Source organism: Lissotriton helveticus, chromosome 6 (genome assembly GCF_964261635.1).
Source record: "Lissotriton helveticus chromosome 6, aLisHel1.1, whole genome shotgun sequence".
Lineage (NCBI taxonomy): Eukaryota > Metazoa > Chordata > Amphibia > Caudata > Salamandridae > Lissotriton > Lissotriton helveticus.
The window spans coordinates 1,087,757,714-1,087,764,283 of record NC_136067.1 but is presented as its reverse complement, the minus strand read 5'-3'; the positions used below and the strand labels follow the sequence as shown (position 1 = coordinate 1,087,764,283).

At 45.6% G+C, this 6,570-nt stretch overlaps 7 non-coding genes across 7 annotated transcripts; 4 read left to right on the top strand and 3 right to left on the bottom strand.

Annotated features, from left to right (window-relative positions):
• Positions 1-333: 333 nt before the first annotated feature.
• TRNAR-ACG (transfer RNA arginine (anticodon ACG)) lies at positions 334-406 on the top strand. Its single transcript has one exon. It is a non-coding gene; the product is annotated as a tRNA-Arg (tRNA).
• Positions 407-1,431: 1,025 nt separating this feature from the next.
• LOC144764726 (U6 spliceosomal RNA) lies at positions 1,432-1,538 on the bottom strand. The gene has a single exon (XR_013596761.1). It is a non-coding gene; the product is annotated as a U6 spliceosomal RNA (small nuclear RNA).
• Positions 1,539-2,266: 728 nt separating this feature from the next.
• On the top strand, positions 2,267-2,339 carry TRNAR-ACG (transfer RNA arginine (anticodon ACG)). The gene has a single exon. It is a non-coding gene; the product is annotated as a tRNA-Arg (tRNA).
• Positions 2,340-3,364: 1,025 nt separating this feature from the next.
• On the bottom strand, positions 3,365-3,471 carry LOC144764918 (U6 spliceosomal RNA). The gene has a single exon (XR_013596942.1). It is a non-coding gene; the product is annotated as a U6 spliceosomal RNA (small nuclear RNA).
• Positions 3,472-4,205: 734 nt separating this feature from the next.
• On the top strand, positions 4,206-4,278 carry TRNAR-ACG (transfer RNA arginine (anticodon ACG)). Its single transcript has one exon. It is a non-coding gene; the product is annotated as a tRNA-Arg (tRNA).
• A 1,019-nt stretch (positions 4,279-5,297) lies between these two features.
• Positions 5,298-5,404, bottom strand: LOC144764725 (U6 spliceosomal RNA). The gene has a single exon (XR_013596760.1). It is a non-coding gene; the product is annotated as a U6 spliceosomal RNA (small nuclear RNA).
• Positions 5,405-6,132: 728 nt separating this feature from the next.
• On the top strand, positions 6,133-6,205 carry TRNAR-ACG (transfer RNA arginine (anticodon ACG)). The gene has a single exon. It is a non-coding gene; the product is annotated as a tRNA-Arg (tRNA).
• The last annotated feature ends 365 nt before the right edge of the window (positions 6,206-6,570 follow it).

The window sequence follows — 6,570 nt, the reverse complement described above, 5'->3', positions numbered from 1 at the left end:
CCCTATTGTAATATTAAACTCCTTTTGTTGTACCCGCCTACTTACTAAGGAGTTCACAAGCTCAGCCCCACACAGACCTGGAGCTGATTATGTTAACCCAGAGTATTTAAGAAACTGAGCTGATCTAAAAGATTTTCTCGGATCTAGGACCATTTTGCCTAGCTTTTAGGTCCTTCCTTCTCCTAAAGTCCTTTGTACAACTTAGGAAAACCTCACAGAACAGACTTTCAGGTGGTCAGATGGGTTTCCTTGTGCCTTCACACACACACACACACACACACACACACACGCTTTCTAGCCCTCTTAAGGACAAAAAGATAGGTGCGAATACATAGGCCAGTGGCGCAATGGATAACGCGTCTGACTACGGATCAGAAGATTGTAGGTTCGACTCCTATCTGGCTCGGAAGGGTTGTAGGTCTCTTTTTCATTATGTTCCTGTGGTATTCTTATTTACCTCAGACTTAATGTAGGTTCAATATTCTCCAGCAGGACTCATCCAGCAGTTGTTCCACGGTAGAGCTGCAGTAATAGGACCACGGCTAGTTAAACGTTTCCCATTTGCTGCTGGACTCTACATGACGGCCGTCACGTGGTGTGCTGCTTTTGTATTTCAACATGGGTCCCTGATTCTCTTAACTACATAAAAAAGCTTGTTGACAAAAGTGTGTGTGCCCGCGAGGGTCTGTGGACGCAGGCAGGTGTGTGCAATTGAATGCTTACCCATTTACATTTGTGAGAGGGACAAACCAACTCCTTGTGGGCTGCAGGCTTACAACTGGTAGCCCCAGTAGCCAGGCAGAACCACAGTTAAGGAGAGAGAGGAAGTTGGTCCATTATTAGAGAAGAACCATGAGCATCTTGCCCTGCTACCTTCTTCCCCTCTCAGCCACGATCGGCCACGATCGGCCACGATCTCTCTATTAGGGCGGAGGGTGAACATTTCTTGGACCTCAGAAACTTAGGGATGTAGACCCAATATGTCCTCCAAGCGCCTAGAGACCTGGTGCCCAATCTGGCATGGTGTTTTTCAGCATACCCGACCAATCTGGTTGCAAGGCAGATTTTAACAGTACTGCTGAAAAGGGACTCCCAGGCATCCCGGAGGCCATCATTTGCATAGGCCCTGCCCTTCTCTTTATCCTGCTTCCCACAAAGCAACTCATCACTAGCAGCAGTATAGATTTGGAGGTGGTGAAGAATAATGACAGGGAGGCTGAAAAAGAGAAAGAAAAGTCCCAGAAGTCCAGCAGGCTTCCTTGTAAAATGCTGCTGGACATAGAGCGCACCTTCTTTACTGCAAGGCAAATACATTAAAAATGTTGAGGAGAGACAATTTAAAAATACATATTACATGACACAGGACTGGAACCTGCTTTATTATTTCAATAAGTCTTGAAAACAAAGAAGATTTCTCTCCTAAAAGCTGTTAAAAATATGGAACGCTTCACGAATTTGCGTGTCATCCTTGCGCAGGGGCCATGCTAATCTTCTCTGTATCGTTCCAATTTTAGTATATGTGCTGCCGAAGCGAGCACACTTTATTGATGAACTGACAATGTTTATAAACTCTCTAAATCCACAGTCTCTAGACATAGGGTGGCCTGGCAGAGATGCTCAGATGGCCAGTAAGCATTCAAATCTGAGCCAATGGGCAAAAATGTATGAAGAGTAGCAATCCATTATTCTTCACTGCATTCGTGGTCCAAGACTTCACACACCGTAAGTATGTAGATTATGCCAGGGTTGCAAAGGCTCATGGTTTGGGCTACAGACAAGGAGCATTGTGACATCACGCTGCCTGTGGAACTTTGATATTAAAGGCGAAACAGCTGCACAGTAGGTTAGGTGAAGTGCTCTGAGTGTGGAAAGGCAGCATGCTTGGGTCCCTGGACAAGGTGAGCCTACGACAAGGTGTCTGAATTTTAACCCCTATTGTAATATTAAACTCCCTTTTGTTGTACCCGCCTACTTACTAAGGAGTTCACAAGCTCAGCCCCACACAGACCTGGAGCTGATTATGTTAACCCAGAGTATTTAAGAAACTGAGCCTGATCTAAAAGATTTTCTCGGATCTAGGACCATTTTGCCTAGCTTTTAGGTCCTTCCTTCTCCTAAAGTCCTTTGTACAACTTAGGAAAACCTCACAGAACAGACTTTCAGGTGGTCAGATGGGTTTCCTTGTGCCTTCACACACACACACACACACACACACACACACGCTTTCTAGCCCTCTTAAGGACAAAAAGATAGGTGCGAATACATAGGGCCAGTGGCGCAATGGATAACGCGTCTGACTACGGATCAGAAGATTGTAGGTTCGACTCCTATCTGGCTCGGAAGGGTTGTAGGTCTCTTTTTCATTATGTTCCTGTGGTATTCTTATTTACCTCAGACTTAATGTAGGTTCAATATTCTCCAGCAGGACTCATCCAGCAGTTGTTCCACGGTAGAGCTGCAGTAATAGGACCACGGCTAGTTAAACGTTTCCCATTTGCTGCTGGACTCTACATGACGGCCGTCACGTGGTGTGCTGCTTTTGTATTTCAACATGGGTCCCTGATTCTCTTAACTACATAAAAAAGCTTGTTGACAAAAGTGTGTGTGCGCGCGAGGGTCTGTGGACGCAGGCAGGTGTGTGCAATTGAATGCTTACCCATTTACATTTGTGAGAGGGACAAACCAACTCCTTGTGGGCTGCAGGCTTACAACTGGTAGCCCCAGTAGCCAGGCAGAACCACAGTTAAGGAGAGAGAGGAAGTTGGTCCATTATTAGAGAAGAACCATGAGCATCTTGCCCTGCTACCTTCTTCCCCTCTCAGCCACAATCGGCCACGATCGGCCAAGACCTCTCTATTAGGGCGGAGGGTGAACATTTCTTGGACCTCAGAAACTTAGGGATGTAGACCCAATATGTCCTCCAAGCGCCTAGAGACCTGGTGCCCAATCTGGCATGGTGTTTTTCAGCATACCCGACCAATCTGGTTGCAAGGCAGATTTTAACAGTACTGCTGAAAAGGGACTCCCAGGCATCCCTGAGGCCATCATTTGCATAGGCCCTGCCCTTCTCTTTATCCTGCTTCCCACAAAGCAACTCATCACTAGCAGCAGTATAGATTTGGAGGTGGTGAAGAATAATGACAGGGAGGCTGAAAAAGAGAAAGAAAAGTCCCAGAAGTCCAGCAGGCTTCCTTGTAAAATGCTGCTGGACATAGAGCGCACCTTCTTTACTGCAAGGCAAATACATTAAAAATGTTGAGGAGAGACAATTTAAAAATACATATTACATGACACAGGACTGGAACCTGCTTTATTATTTCAATAAGTCTTGAAAACAAAGAAGATTTCTCTCCTAAAAGCTGTTAAAAATATGGAACGCTTCACGAATTTGCGTGTCATCCTTGCGCAGGGGCCATGCTAATCTTCTCTGTATCGTTCCAATTTTAGGATATGTGCTGCCGAAGCGAGCACACTGTATTGATGAACTGACAATGTTTATAAACTCTCTAAATCCACAGTCTCTAGACATAGGGTGGCCTGGCAGAGATGCTCAGATGGCCAGTAAGCATTCAAATCTGAGCCAATGGGCAAAAATGTATGAAGAGTAGCAATCCATTATTCTTCACTGCATTCGTGGTCCAAGACTTCACACACCGTAAGTATGTAGATTATGCCAGGGTTGCAAAGGCTCATGGTTTGGGCTACAGACAAGGAGCATTGTGACATCACGCTGCCTGTGGAACTTTGATATTAAAGGCGAAACAGCTGCACAGTAGGTTAGGTGAAGTGCTCTGAGTGTGGAAAGGCAGCATGCTTGGGTCCCTGGACAAGGTGAGCCTACGACAAGGTGTCTGAATTGTAACCCCTATTGTAATATTAAACTCCCTTTTGTTGTACCCGCCTACTTACTAAGGAGTTCACAAGCTCAGCCCCACACAGACCTGGAGCTGATTATGTTAACCCAGAGTATTTAAGAAACTGAGCCTGATCTAAAAGATTTTCTTGGATCTAGGACCATTTTGCCTAGCTTTTAGGTCCTTCCTTCTCCTAAAGTCCTTTGTACAACTTAGGAAAACCTCATAGAACAGACTTTCAGGTGGTCAGATGGGTTTCCTTGTGCCTTCACACACACACACACACACACACACACACACACACACGCTTTCTAGCCCTCTTAAGGACAAAAAGATAGGTGCAAATACATAGGGCCAGTGGCGCAATGGATAACGCGTCTGACTACGGATCAGAAGATTGTAGGTTCGACTCCTATCTGGCTTGGAAGGGTTGTAGGTCTCTTTTTCATTATGTTCCTGTGGTATTCTTATTTACCTCAGACTTAATGTAGGTTCAATATTCTCCAGCAGGACTCATCCAGCAGTTGTTCCACGGTAGAGCTGCAGTAATAGGACCACGGCTAGTTAAACGTTTCCCATTTGCTGCTGGACTCTACATGACGGCCGTCACGTGGTGTGCTGCTTTTGTATTTCAACATGGGTCCCTGATTCTCTTAACTACATAAAAAAGCTTGTTGACAAAAGTGTGTGTGCGCGCGAGGATCTGTGGACGCAGGCAGGTGTGTGCAATTGAATGCTTACCCATTTACATTTGTGAGAGGGACAAACCAACTCCTTGTGGGCTGCAGGCTTACAACTGGTAGCCCCAGTAGCCATGCAGAACCACAGTTAAGGAGAGAGAGGAAGTTGGTCCATTATTAGAGAAGAACCATGATCATCTTGCCCTGCTACCTTCTTCCCCTCTCAGCCACGATCGATCGGCCAAGACCTCTCTATTAGGGCGGAGGGTGAACATTTCTTGGACCTCAGAAACTTAGGGATGTAGACCCAATATGTCCTCCAAGCGCCTAGAGACCTGGTGCCCAATCTGGCATGGTGTTTTTCAGCATACCCGACCAATCTGGTTGCAAGGCAGATTTTAACAGTACTGCTGAAAAGGGACTCCCAGGCATCCCGGAGGCCATCATTTGCATAGGCCCTGCCCTTCTCTTTATCCTGCTTCCCACAAAGCAACTCATCACTAGCAGCAGTATAGATTTGGAGGTGGTGAAGAATAATGACAGGGAGGCTGAAAAAGAGAAAGAAAAGTCCCAGAAGTCCAGCAGGCTTCCTTGTAAAATGCTGCTGGACATAGAGCGCACCTTCTTTACTGCAAGGCAAATACATTAAAAATGTTGAGGAGAGACAATTTAAAAATACATATTACATGACACAGGACTGGAACCTGCTTTATTATTTCAATAAGTCTTGAAAACAAAGAAGATTTCTCTCCTAAAAGCTGTTAAAAATATGGAACGCTTCACGAATTTGCGTGTCATCCTTGCGCAGGGGCCATGCTAATCTTCTCTGTATCGTTCCAATTTTAGTATATGTGCTGCCGAAGCGAGCACACTTTATTGATGAACTGACAATGTTTATAAACTCTCTAAATCCACAGTCTCTAGACATAGGGTGGCCTGGCAGAGATGCTCAGATGGCCAGTAAGCATTCAAATCTGAGCCAATGGGCAAAAATGTATGAAGAGTAGCAATCCATTATTCTTCACTGCATTCGTGGTCCAAGACTTCACACACCGTAAGTATGTAGATTATGCCAGGGTTGCAAAGGCTCATGGTTTGGGCTACAGACAAGGAGCATTGTGACATCACGCTGCCTGTGGAACTTTGATATTAAAGGCGAAACAGCTGCACAGTAGGTTAGGTGAAGTGCTCTGAGTGTGGAAAGGCAGCATGCTTGGGTCCCTGGACAAGGTGAGCCTACGACAAGGTGTCTGAATTTTAACCCCTATTGTAATATTAAACTCCCTTTTGTTGTACCCGCCTACTTACTAAGGAGTTCACAAGCTCAGCCCCACACAGACCTGGAGCTGATTATGTTAACCCAGAGTATTTAAGAAACTGAGCCTGATCTAAAAGATTTTCTCGGATCTAGGACCATTTTGCCTAGCTTTTAGGTCCTTCCTTCTCCTAAAGTCCTTTGTACAACTTAGGAAAACCTCACAGAACAGACTTTCAGGTGGTCAGATGGGTTTCCTTGTGCCTTCACACACACACACACACACACACACACACACGCTTTCTAGCCCTCTTAAGGACAAAAAGATAGGTGCGAATACATAGGGCCAGTGGCGCAATGGATAACGCGTCTGACTACGGATCAGAAGATTGTAGGTTCGACTCCTATCTGGCTCGGAAGGGTTGTAGGTCTCTTTTTCATTATGTTCCTGTGGTATTCTTATTTACCTCAGACTTAATGTAGGTTCAATATTCTCCAGCAGGACTCATCCAGCAGTTGTTCCACGGTAGAGCTGCAGTAATAGGACCACGGCTAGTTAAACGTTTCCCATTTGCTGCTGGACTCTACATGACGGCCGTCACGTGGTGTGCTGCTTTTGTATTTCAACATGGGTCCCTGATTCTCTTAACTACATAAAAAAGCTTGTTGACAAAAGTGTGTGTGCCCGCGAGGGTCTGTGGACGCAGGCAGGTGTGTGCAATTGAATGCTTACCCATTTACATTTGTGAGAGGGACAAACCAACTCCTTGTGGGCTGCAGG